The following is a 13419-nucleotide window of genomic DNA, read 5'->3' as shown; positions in this document are numbered from 1 at the left end:
AAAACTGCCCTATAAGGTAAAAACGGAGACTCCTGGCCCCACAGGTAACAGTCAGCACATTCCACAGCCCTGAGAATAGCACCTACCAATAAGAAACTTCCAGGGCTGCATCTTATACATCCAATCGGTTTAAAATTATGATGGCGCGTGCGGGCTCCTTGAACCAACCAAAATGCATCTTCGGTATCCCCCTCCTCTCTTTGTCTAAAACCTATGAAAGGCTCTACTCTCCCTTACTCCGGGCTCTCAGTACAGATCCGTTGGGTTGGTGAGGTCTGAGAGCCTGAGCTTAAGCCCAAATAAACCATAAACCTTTGCTTTTGCATTTTGGTGTGTTGGGTCCTCGGTGGTCTTTTTGGGGTCCAGTGGATGAGGTACAACACTTGTAGCCCCAGCTGGCCTGGAAATCTTAGAGATCCGCCTGTCTCTGCCTATATAATTTCTTTTTTTAGAAAAATATTTTACTTTTATGTTATGTATATGAGTATATTGCCTACATGTGTGTAAATGCACCAGTGTTGTGCAATGCCCACGGAGGTGAGAAGAAGTTGTCAGATCCCCTGGAACTAGAGTTACAATGATTGTTAGCTACCATGTGGGTGGTGGGAATTGAACCTGAGTCCCATGTAAGAACTATAATTTCTTTTTTTAGAAAAATATTTTACTTTTATGTTATGTATATGAGTATATTGCCTACATGTGTGTAAATGCACCAGTGTTGTGCAATGCCCACGGAGGTGAGAAGAAGTTGTCAGATCCCCTGGAACTAGAGTTACAATGATTGTTAGCTACCATGTGGGTGGTGGGAATTGAACCTGAGTCCCATGTAAGAACACTCAGTGCTCTTAACCACTGAGTTATCTTTCCAGTCCCATGTGTGTTTCTTGACAAATGTTTGTTGTGATGGTGGTGCTATGTTTTATATTTTTGAGACAATCTCAGTCTTGTCTTCAACTCAAAAGAGAGCTGAGGATGACCTTGAGCTCCCGATCCTCCTGCCTCTACTTCCCAAGAGCTGGGATCATAGGTGTGTGTACCACCACCACTAACTGACCCTTCCTTCCTTCCTTCCTTCCTTCCTTCCTTCCTTCCTTCCTTAGTTTCTTAGTTTTTTATTTCTTTTCTTTTTTTGTTTGTTTTTTAAAGATAAGGTCTTTCTATAGGGTCCTGGCTAGCCTGGAACTTACTATGTAATCAGGCTGGCCTTTTACCACATGTTCAAGGGACTGAAGTGTGGATATCTCCAGAGCCATGGTGCCCCTTGGCCTCTGCTGAGAGGTGACTATTTCCCCAACAGCCCACCTCTGTTGTAGCTTTGGGACATAACTATGTTCTAACTATAGGTTATCAGAGGGACCATGAGAACATTTACAAACCACAACTTGGGGCTCATTCTGGGAAGAGTAATACTGTCAGGATTCAAGGGGTCTGGAGTGAGAATGGAAAGGTGGCTCTGAGTGACTGGGCTGCCTGTGGGCAGTGTGCACAGCAAGAGAGGACATGCCTGCCACACAGCCAGGTCAGCATGACCTCTCTGGAGCCGCCTTCCCCCTGGGCTACAGCTTCATGCACTGTTAAATTAAGCTTTAAAAATTCCTACCTACTCTTGATTAATTCCTTGGATAATAGAAACTAGTAAAGGCTGTTGCAGATAGGTCTCCATTAGGTAATTACAGTCCAAGAGCTTGTCAAAGCCCATTAGAGAGCAGGCAGAAGGCCTGTTTTCCTCCCTCTGTCTGCACATGGCCTGAACCTGCAAGGGCAAACAGGGACACTGAGAAGGCATGCCTGCCACAGCCCTGTGCCAGGGTGGATGGTTTGGCAAGTAGGGTATGGGTTGTATATGTGGCAAGCAAAACAGGGAGGCCAGATTCCTTTAAACAGAGAACAGCCTGCACATTTGGACATGGCAGCCCTGGTCTACCAGCCACATTCATATTCTCCCTTCAATATGTGAATTCCTATCATAAGAGCCCAATGTTTTTCAGACCCTCAAAGCATCCCCTGTATCTACTCAGTCCTCAAAACAACCCTGTGAGACTAGTCACATTGGTATTATTGTTCCATTTTCAAGATAAAGAAACTAAGGCTGAAAGACACAAATGATTTGCCAGTATCATCTGGCAGATGGGTAGTATGCCCTTTCTTGGCATTATTCACTCTCTTGTCATCACTGTTAAGTAACCCTGGGGTGGGGAAAGGGCACACATTTTATTGGGAAAGTTTTCCATCTTGTCAACAGGCCAAACTTTAAAAAATAGAGATTTCACTCTGCAGCCCAGGCTGGACCTGGAACACACTATCATCCTCCTATCTCAGCCTCCTGAGTGCTGGGATTACAGGTGTGTGACACTGTGCTTGGCTATGAAAAAAATATTTTTAAATTGTGTGTGTGTTTGTGTGTGTGTGTGTGTGTTTGTGTGTGTGTGTGTGTGTGTGTGTATGATTCTATTGCCAGCCTGGGGCAGCAAGGTTTTAAACAGAGAATAGGTGCTCTAGTGGGCAGACAGAGAAAGCTGAGCCCCAGGCATCTCTGAACAACATAGGAAACCCAGACCTTCCCAGGGCCGAAGGCCAGCCTTTGTGTGTGTGTAATGTATGAGTATGGGTGTGTACATGCTATGGCATACATGTGGAGCTCAGAGGACAACTCTCAGGATTCAGTTCTCACCTTCCACGCTGAGGCAGTTTCTCTTGTTTCTGCTCTGCTCTACGCTCCAGGCCAGCTGCCCTCAAGCCTCACGGTGATGCTCCTGTCTCCACCCCCCATCTCAGGATAGGAGTGTTGGGATTGCAGATTCATGCCACCACATTCAACTCTTCTTTTTAATCATGTGTTCCAAGGATCAAAGTCAGATCTCAGCTTGCCTAGTAAGTGCTTTTATCCAATGAGCCATCTTACCAGCCTTCCTCTTTAAGAACGGTACCCATTTCCCACACTCCTCCTTGCCCTCCTTGGGATTCTTGCTTCTGTTCTGAACCGGCCTCTGAGACAACCAGCAGGTGCCATGTGCCCTCTGGAAAGTCACATCTGCTTGTTCATCTCAGGCTTAAGGCAGAGCACTGCCTAGTAAGTGCTTTTATCCACTGAGCCATCTTACCAGCCTTCCTCTTTAAGAATGGTACCCATTTCCCACACTCCTCCTTGCCCTCCTTGGGATTCTTGCTTCTGTTCTGAACCGGCCTCTAAGACAACCAGCAGGTGCCATGTGCCCTCTGGACAGTCACATCTGCTTGTTCATCTCAGGCTTAAGGCAGAGCACTGTGACTTATTGAAAGATGTGAAGGAGTTAGCACTGTATTCATGCACTGTTTGCTGTGGGTACAGGCCATGATGGCCCCCTGGGGGTAGAGGGCTGTTCTTTTAGAAAGCATTTGGGTCAAACCTTGGCCTACACTCACAGATAAAAAGGTAGCTACACTGGAAGACTTGAAAAACAATTTGTTGCTTTTTTTCTAAAGCCAGGCTCTCCTGTGACACAGGCTAGCCCAGAATTCACTATGTTTTAGAGGATGTCCTCGAATTTTTGATCCTTCTGTCTCCACTTCTCAAGTGCTGGGATTATAGGCATGCACCACCATATTTGGTTATACAGTGCTGGAGACTGAGGCCAGGGTGTCACGCATGCTCAGCAAGCCTTCAACCACCTGAACTACATCTTTTGTCATTTATTTTGATGTGACTGGAGACCTGCTCTAGCTGGGAGGCTGGCCTTTGGCCCCCAGGAAGACCTGGGTTTCCTGTGCTGTGCAGAGATGCCCAGGGCTCAGCTTTCTCTGGCTGCCCACTAGAACACCTATCTTCTGTTTAAAACCCTGCTACCCCAGCTTGGCAATAGAATCCATCAAACAGTTATAGGGGAGAACTTAGGCACTGGACCAAAGGACGTGCCAGGCCCCCATAGGCAGAATCAGGTCTGTGGACTGGAACAGGTCACAGTAAGAAAAGGACATCTGGCCAGTGAAATGGCTTAGCAATTGAAGGCATTTGCCAGATAAACTTGATGACTTGAGTTCAATCCCTAGAACTTATGTAAAGGTGGAAGGAGAGAACTAACTCCACAAAGTTGTCCTCTGACCTCCAATTCGTGCTGTGCCATTTGTACCTCCACACACATACATCATGTATAGGCACACATACACAATAAGACATAATTTTTAAAGGCGATCTTTATTTTCTCTGCCTCTGAGTGATACTTGAATACTTATGACGGCAGGAAATAAACCCAACAGTATTAGCAGCTTGAAATTCAGAAATCATCATTATTGCTGGGCTTGGTAGCACACGTGTAATCCCAGAATCTGGGAGGTAGAAGCCGGAGGATCAGGAGTTCAAGATCATCCTCTGCAACATAGTAAGTTTGAGGTTAGCCCGGGCTACATGAGAGCCTGTCTCAAAACAAAAACAACAAAAAACCTAAAAATCTTGCAAACAAACAAAAATTACCATTATTTTCATATCATGACACACATTTTGATATGTGGTTTATGCCCCCTCACTGCCTCAGAATTATGGTAACTATTAAGTGTGCTGCTGGGTCCTGGTTAATAAAACATAAATTACTATATCACAGTTCAAAACATAAATTTTGATAACCACAACTCGATATAATTGATTTTCTTTCTAACTCTATATATTTTATTATCTGTGTTTAAAGACATTCTGAGAGAGGCTCTAAATGAAAATGTCAAGCATTCATGTACCCCTCCTAGTCACCTTCACAGAGACTAGGTGGCTTCAGGTTACCTAGGAAAACAGGGATATCTTGTTGAAAATATAGACTCTAGGTCCTGTCCTAGACCAGTTCTCTGGGAAGAGGATGCTGACTTGATGTAGAAGTGCTCAGACTCTGTGGGCAGAGGTGGAGGAAGCAGGATCTACCCCCAGGAGCTAGCATTACTGAAGCAACCCAGGAAAGGAGTCAGGCCTGCTGGGAGGCCTTGCCCCTGCCCACAGAGGAATGCAACTGAAGGCTTCCTGTCAGCAGTTCTCCCAGCTGGAGAGAAGCCACCCACTCCTGGGTCCTCCGGGGTGTAGCCCACAGCATCCACTGTGATGTCTTACTGAAGATTCTTTGCAACTAAACCCAAGAGGATTTCTGCATTTTTTTGAACAGAATTTTACTATGTAACCCAGGCTGGCCTTGAACTCACTATGTAGCCTGGTAACTTCCATGGATAGATCCCACTTGGAGCAGGCTAACTCAGAGCCTTGGGCAACAGTATCCTATGAAGGTGGGCATGCTGGGATATAGAGGAAAAGCAGGGGAGGTAGAGAGGGTGTTGTAGGCATGATGGTTCATAAAATGCAAATTGTCCCTCAGGGGCCATGTAAGAAATATTAATGGTAGTTGTACGAAGGAGAACTAGCTTATATTAGGTGAATTTTTTTTTTTTTTGAGCTATGGGTCTTATGTAGCCTGAAACTCCTTGTGTATCTGAGGATGACCTTGAACTTCTGATCCTTCTGCCTCCACTCTCAAGTGATGGGATTACAGGTATGCTCCACCATGCCCAGTTTCTGTGGCACTGGGGCTTGAACCCAGAACTTCATGCTTGCTAAGCAAGTATTCTACCACCTGGGCTACCTCCCTAGCCCATCTTTTGTTACTTCAAAATTTTGTATCCTGAGCACATTGGCTATTTGAAACAAGATGTTCGCTTGCCATTCATAGTATATTGATATGGGTGATGCTGTTATACGTTCTAATTAGAAAACATTCTCCTGAGGGAAAAATGCCAGCGAAATCTCCCCAGCACCCCTGTAATTACACCCAAAGACAGCACAGCATATATTTTGTGTGTATGGCTTTCCTAAGTGTCCTCTTTAAGCCTCTTTTGCATTCCTTGTCCTGGAGAGGAGGAAGCGCAGCCTGAGGAGGCAATGGCTGCCTATGTGAGCTGCAGGGGGATGCTTGCTACTCAGCAGCAGCTGGCTTGCTGGATCATCTCATGTCACATCTGCAGCTACTTAGAGAGTGCTGGCCGGAAGGCCTCAGCTTGTAGTCCCAAATCTCAGCTGCTTGCCAGAGCATTGGCTTGTTACCTCCCTGACAGGGATGCTGATGTACTTGGCCCACCAGCCTCCAGGAATAGCATATTCTGACTGCCACCAGCCACAGTCCCAGATGCCCACAGGGAAGGAAACCTTGGGTTCCTGGGCTCTGTTCTCCACTGATTCCACTGTTCTCGAACTCCATGAAGAAGGTTGGCAAAAGTTGAGGGCCACCTCTCTGCTCTGCAAACCAATCCTATTGAATTCTAGGAGAATCTCAGAAGCAGCAGCCCACGGCCTGTGCTCCAGCTCTTGCCTACAGGTTCCCGCCTAAGTGTCTACCTTGGGCTCCCTGAAGAATTGTGACCCAGGAGCTGTAAGACAAAATAAACCCTTTCCTCCCTGAGTTGGTATTGGTCAGAGTGTTTTGTCACAGCAATGAAGAAACAAACTAAAACAGTGGGATTTTTACTTGTATCTAAAAGATTGTTATGAAACATATTGATTATGACAGTAAGGCAGATGGTACAAAGTTGGTCTCAATAAATTGGTCCCATTCATCCTTGCTGGAGCACCTCAATTCCCACCCCTTGTCCTGATCCCTCACAGGGTCACATGAAGTGCTGCAAATGCTCTGCATGTGGGTCTGGGAACTGGCCTCTGAATCCAGGGCTCCTTCCACCCTGATACTCTGTCCCCATTCACTTTGCCTGCCATCTCCCCTCCTGACTCGAGGGCAGCAGAGGCGTGCTGGCTTACTGTTCCCTGCTATTAACATTTCCATGAATGCTTTCCCAGCAACTTCCAAGTTCTGAACAATTTTCCTAAGCAAAGAAAGGGAAACGCCCTTGTGGGAAGCCTCTTTCTCCTCAGAGTGGGTCTCCTGTTTCTCTGGCAGGTGAACTTCTGCTTGCACATCTGGGGCTCTGCTCAGCCCCCTGATACCTGCCTCCCCAGAGTGTGGAGCTCTACATAAGCAGTCAGGTCCAATGCCCTGTGAGGCAGCTTGTTCGTTGTTTGCAAGATGAGTCTCCAGGGCAAGTGTCCCAGGCCTGACCCTAGCCCTGGAGCTCTCTTCTCTGGAGGGTAGATACCATGTGACCCTTCTTGGTCTCTGGGCTGATGCCATCCATGGTTAGTACTAAAGTTGTCATTGATAGCAGTGGCTTAATTTTAGGTCATGTTTGTTATGGGACCCCTCTCTGGTTTGTATCACCTCCTGTAGGGCCTGTGCCCATCCTTCTGTTGGTCTCTTGTTACCTCTAACAGCTGGGCTGGGCAAAGGCTTCCCTAAGGCCTGGGGAGGGTGACAGGGGGTGGGGAAGGCTGTCATATGGAGGGGCACGGACACCATCCCTACCACCATGGGCACCAGCATGGCTGGGGAGAGAGGGGCTGCCAATATTACACCAGACAAAAATTCTCTCTCTCTCTCTCTCTCTCTCTCTCTCTCTCTCCTCTCTCTCTCATCTGCTAATTCTGCTATATGCCATATCTATGTTAGAAATAAGGAGATGAAGGACACAAAGTCCTTGGCCCCTTATCTCTCCAGGATGTCATAGGACAGCATAGGATGTAGGCATGTAGTAGGACAGTCACAGCCCAGTGTGGCCACAACTCTGCTAGAGCACTGCATAAACTCTTAAAAAAAACAAAAAACAAAACAGGTCAGGCATGGTAGCACACACTTTTAATTTCAGCATTCAGGAGGCAGAGACAGGCAGACATCTAAGTTCAAGGCAAGCCTGCCCTCCATAGCAAATTCCAGGCCAGCCAGGGCTACATAGAAAGACAGAGTCTCAAAAAACCAACCAATTAACCAACCAAACAAACAACAACAGCAACAACAAACCAGCCAGTATTTCCCCAGGGAATTCAAAGATAACATCCAGTTAGTTATCTTCTGCTCCCAAATTTGGTGGCATGAAACAGCTATGTATGCCTAGAGACTTTTTGGCTGAGGAATTTGGCCTGGGCACTGGAAACTATGCCTTTCCTGCTGTCTGATGTTGGGTCCTCATCTGGGTGACCCTAGTGGCTGGTCTGGGCTGGCTGAGAATGGGCTCCACTGGGACTACAACCAAAGCACCCACCTGTGGCCCCTCTTGTATGGTGGGCTCAGCATAGCTGGGCTTTTTAGAAGGTGCTTCAGGGGCTCAAGAATGTTGTCCCCCATGAATCAGGCAGGAGGCACATGGTCCTTTATGACTTCGCCTCATACGGTATGCAGTATCACCTCCAACGTGCCCCATCACCAGGAACAGAGATTTCATTTCTTGTTGGGAGAAGAGACAAAAAAAAAAAAAGCCCTTACAATCATGTCCTTAAACTGCCGTGGAAGGTTTCCCAGAAGCATTCTCCTTTGAGCTGAATTCAGAAGACAGAATTTGCTAGATAGAGAGTGAAGGGATCCCAGATAGAGGAATTCAGGGTCCCCAAACAAGAGTAGATTGTATTTCATGAAGTCAGCCCCATCAGACTTCCCAGGAGTCTGGCAGAGGCCTACTTGCTGTTCCCTCACCTGCCTTTCAGTCCTGCCAGGCCTCTCCAGAGGGCTAAGGCCTTGCTATGCCTTGAGCTTCAATCCCCAGGCCCCCAACCAGGCACCATCCAGGTGCAGGCTGAGTGGCAGATTCACACACCAGCGGTCCTGCCTGGCTCCACCTGGTTCCTGGTTTCCAGCACTGTTGGGAGCACCAGGAGAGAGGCTGCCTGCAAGCTAGGTCAAATGGAGTGTGGCCCCACACCAGTATTCTCTCTAGCTCTGAATTTAGAACCTCTGATGCCTGCCTAAAGTGTTCTTGGTTTTGGTTTTTCAAAGCACCAAAGGCTCCCTGGAGGTTGGCTTGAATCCCAGCAGATCTTTCCATAATGGCTAGTTTCTTTTGATTATAGGCATAAAAAATTCAGACTAGGTTAAACAAAAGAGGGAAATTACTGGTTCTTGTAACTGGACTATTCCAGGAGCAAATCCTAGCATTTAGCATATTAGGTCTCTTTCTCTCTATTTGTCATTTGTGAATTGTTCTGTGTTGGCTTCATTTGCAGGCAGAGTTTCCTCAAAGTCACAGAGATCACCTCACAGCTCTGGGTTTATCTCATCCTAATATCCAGCACACAGAACTATCACCTTGACCATGAAGCTTAGTACTCTGATAGGCTATGACTTTATCAACTGCTGATCACTAGTACAGCTGTTCCATAGCAAGAAGAGGAAAGACCATGGGAAGGCAGACAGACTTAGCTGCCATAGAGCCACGCCTGCTAATACAGTTGCACAGTGGGCACGAAAGGAGGGTAGGGTGCCTTTCAGATCTTCCCAGATGGGCTCCTGGTTTCTAATCCACACAAATCAGCTATTTGACCAATGTCAAGCCCTGCAAAGTCTGCCACACTTTGCTTTCTCTAGCATTTCAGTAGTGTCTGGAAACCTTCTCTCTGTTCTTCAAGCCCTAGTTCAGATGACTCCTGCTCCATGAACTGGCCAGAATGAATATGAACTTCCCACACACTGCAGAACTACAGCTGTGCAATTTGGTCCCTTATCCGGCGCCTTGTCTAGCTTTAGACAGTTTTCACGAGGCTGTCAAGGATGTCAAGCTGCCATCACAGACCAGACAGAGGACACACACAGGTTGGATTGGTTCCATGGGTGGGAAGGTTCCCTTGTCTCTCAGCCTCTGTTCCCATGACACCCCCAAAGTGATAACAGAGGAATGGGAGCCCTGCCTGTCTGCAGTGAGCTGGCCTGATTCATTCATCTCCTGCCTACCTTGATTTGCCCAGCTGTGGAGACTTCTCAAAGGAAGAGACCTTAAAATGGAACACCCTTAGTTTAGGGATACCACCCAACGCTGGCTTTAGAAAGTAGGAGCTTTCTCCAGGAGACCTGGGGATGAGAAGGTGCTGGGCTCCAGCTGGGCCTCCCTGGGGCTGCCAGGCAGTTGCTTGAGGGCTCAGTTGAAGCTCCTGATGAGAACCAGACCCGAGAGCTCAGAGTTCTGGGCGAAACTGGATACCTGTCAACGTCAGCAAAGGAAATATATTGTGGGAGTGAGGCTGGCCGGCAGCCCAGTAGTGCCGGGCTGGGCTATATGCTGACTTTTCCATCTAAAAGACCCCCAGGAGCCTTGCCATGTGGGGTGATGACAGCTCTAAGGAACAAGAGCAGAGGGGCATATTTGCCCCTCCACCACTTCCTTCCCTCCTTTTTCTCTGCTTCTTTTCTGCAGTTACAAGACTTGGATTCAATCCCAATAGCAACTTTTATTCACTTGGTATAAATTATTTAACCTTTTGGAAACTCAGTTTTTATAATCCGTAAAAATGGGGTGAAATAGAAACCTATTCACCTGACTTATGGCAGGATTAAAAGCGATCATGTGTGAAGGTTGCTTATTGGTATGCTTTCTTCCTCATTTCTTCTGAAAAGCTATTGATACCATTAAGCCATCAACATGATCCTTGACATTCACAGCCAGGAAACCAATTCATGATCCATATGGCTGAGGGGGTAAAGGACACTGGGTCTTCAGTCAGCCAGGGTTGAATCTCAGCACAGCTGTTCACAAATAGGGCGACTCTGGGAACCTCAATGTCCTCTCTGTTAACTGGGGATACTGACAGTATCATCCAGGGTTGTGCACCTCACACAGATGTGGGTGACTGGGCACTGGGGACTGTTTGGAGCTATCCACCTAGGCCATCATTCTCCATGCCTCTGTGTTGTGCTGTCCTCCTCTTTCCTTGGCTCCATGGGCTCATAGAAAGCTAGAACCAGAAGAGAACTTTGTGACCATTGGTACAGTCGATCTCTCAGAATCCCCAGGGATGCAATGGCTTGCAGGTTTCTGGCTCTGACCCAAACCCAGACAATCAGACACTTGCACTTTTTGTTTACTTACTTGGTTTTATTCAACTTTTTTCTATTATTATTATTATTATTAATTTGTATGTGTATGTGTGTGTATACAGGTGTATGTATGCTATGGTGCATATGTGGAGGTCAGAAGCCAACTTTTAGGAGTCTGTTCTCTATTTCCACTGTGGATTCTAGAGATCAAACTCAAGTGGTTAGGTTTGTGTAATAAGCTCCTTTAACTGCTGAACCATCTCACAGGTCCTGGTTTTGTTTTAGAGATGGGAATGGGGGGGGGTCTCAATATGTAGTCCAGGCTGGCCTTGAACACAAGGCAATGTTTCTACTTCTGCTTCCTGCGTATTGGGATTACAGGCATGTGCCACCACACCCAGCTAGAATCTCTTACTTCATTGATTGGTTGATTGATCAATACCAGTGCTGAACTCAGGGTTTCAAGCATGCTCAAGAAAGTGCTCTACTTCTGGGCTACACCCCAGCTTCAAATCTCTCACTTTCTAAATAAAAATTTGTCTTAAATTGTAAAATCAGCACATGTTCATTATGAATGAATTCTATAATACAGAAAGAGTAAAATCATCTCTCCTCAGACGTAAATGCTATGAACACTTTGGAGTGTGGTCTCTAGTGTTGGAAAGTTTCATAACCCTGGAAAGAGCTGAGTAGATCATTTTTATTTTTTGCATTAAACTACATCATCACTCTATTTAAAAGAAAAAGCTTAATACGGTTTGGGCATCTCTCCACATCAGTCTAAATGTGTTTACCTCGTTGTGTCCAACAGCTACACAAAACTCCATGGTGTGGCTTGCTGTGGTGGACTGAGCCATTTCCCTGTTGGTAGTCCCTGGTGCTTTATATACAGACAGCCCAGCTTGGCAACTTTCCTTTAGCACAGATGTGCAACTGGAGGCCCAGGGAGAGCCAGATTCAGAGAGAAGCTAGGGCAGCCGGAGATCTGCTCTCTTGGTATGCTCTTTGAACTGACCCATACCACCACAACCATTAAAATAAAGAAATAAATGAATAATTAAATGGGGCCTAATCCTGTTTTTCTGCCTCTATTCCTGCGCTGAGTTTCATTTCATGCATTCTGAAATTTTCGTCTCCTCTTACTTCCACAGACTTTTCAGTTTTCATTATGTTGTTTCTAAGAGTTCATGACTCAATAGGTCTTTTTTCTTACACATTTTTCTGAAGCCAATTTTTAAAAAATGCTAGAATCCCCAAATCCCACTTCCCTTGAGTACAGCTGCTCTGAGAGTTTGGTCAAATTCCACTTTGTAGGCCCCGCCTCTCTTCATTCACTGCAACTGATGAGTTTTCCTCTCTTATGGAAACAAATGGTATTATAAAATTGCAGCTGTCATTATTTTTGATTACATAAATTCCTCCAAGCCTGACAGGTAACTTTCCTGGAAAGATAAATTACCCAGTCACAACAAACCTAGCATGTAATGTTTGTAAAAACCTCCTTAGAATTTTCTTCTCACTTACCACCATACCATTTTGTACACACACATTCCCAACTGATCTTAGAAGCTGGACAAAGTTGGGCCTGGTTAGCTCTTACGAGGGGAAATTTGTTTTTTGTTCAGAATTTATGCTTTATCTTCGTACTAAAGAATGAAGACTTACTACCACCTCCCACATGGTAACATGATTGGAAGTGATCACAGCCCATCATGTTACATCTTGTTTGAGACAATTGCCCTAGAGGTTGGAGCTGAGTTGCAGACAAATGTTTTAATCTCTTCTACTCCCTGCCACAAAGGGACTGCCCCAAACCTAGCCAGGTTTCTGAGCGAAAGGAAGAGTCTGTCTCAGGAAGCTGAACATGGTATTGATGTCAGTGGGATGCTGTTTAGCATCACTGCAAGTAGAAGAGAAAGGGAAAAAGGAGTACAGAGCCTCTCTGCTGTCTTTGAACTGTCTCTTGGGTCCTAAAACATTGGCTTCTATCTTAAAATCAAAATTAGGCACCTTTCAGGGATGGGGAGATAGTTTCATTGATAGAGTACTTACATAGCATGCACAAAGCTTTGGGTTCAATCACAAGGACCAGATGTAATCCTAGCCCTGAGGAAGTAAAGGCAAGGAGGGTCAGAAGTTCAAGGCCATCTTTGGCTAAACAGTGAATTGAAGGCTAGCTTTGGACACATGACACCCTGTCTCAAAAGACAAAAAAAAAAAAAAAAGGTAGATGCCTTCTTGAGTCAGACATGATGGCAACTGCTTGTCCTAGTAACATGAGAGGCTGAGGCAGGAGGATTGCTTGAGCCCCGGAGTACAAGGCAAGTCTGGGCAACACAGCAGGACCACTTGCTTATCAAAAAAGAAGAAAGCAGGGCTGGAGAGATGGCTCAGCGATTAAGAGCACTGCTCTTGCAGAGGACCCGGGTTCGATTTCCAGCACCCACATGGTGGCTATGAACCGTCCTTAACTCCAGTTCCAGGGGAATCCGAAGCCCTCTTCTGACCTCTGTGGCATTGCATGACACGGGTGCACTCACATACATGCAGGGAATACACTCATACACATAAA

Source organism: Nannospalax galili, unplaced genomic scaffold (genome assembly GCF_000622305.1).
Source record: "Nannospalax galili isolate Female #2095 unplaced genomic scaffold, S.galili_v1.0 scaffold28, whole genome shotgun sequence".
NCBI classification, from domain to species: domain Eukaryota; kingdom Metazoa; phylum Chordata; class Mammalia; order Rodentia; family Spalacidae; genus Nannospalax; species Nannospalax galili.
This window is presented reverse-complemented; position numbering follows the sequence as displayed.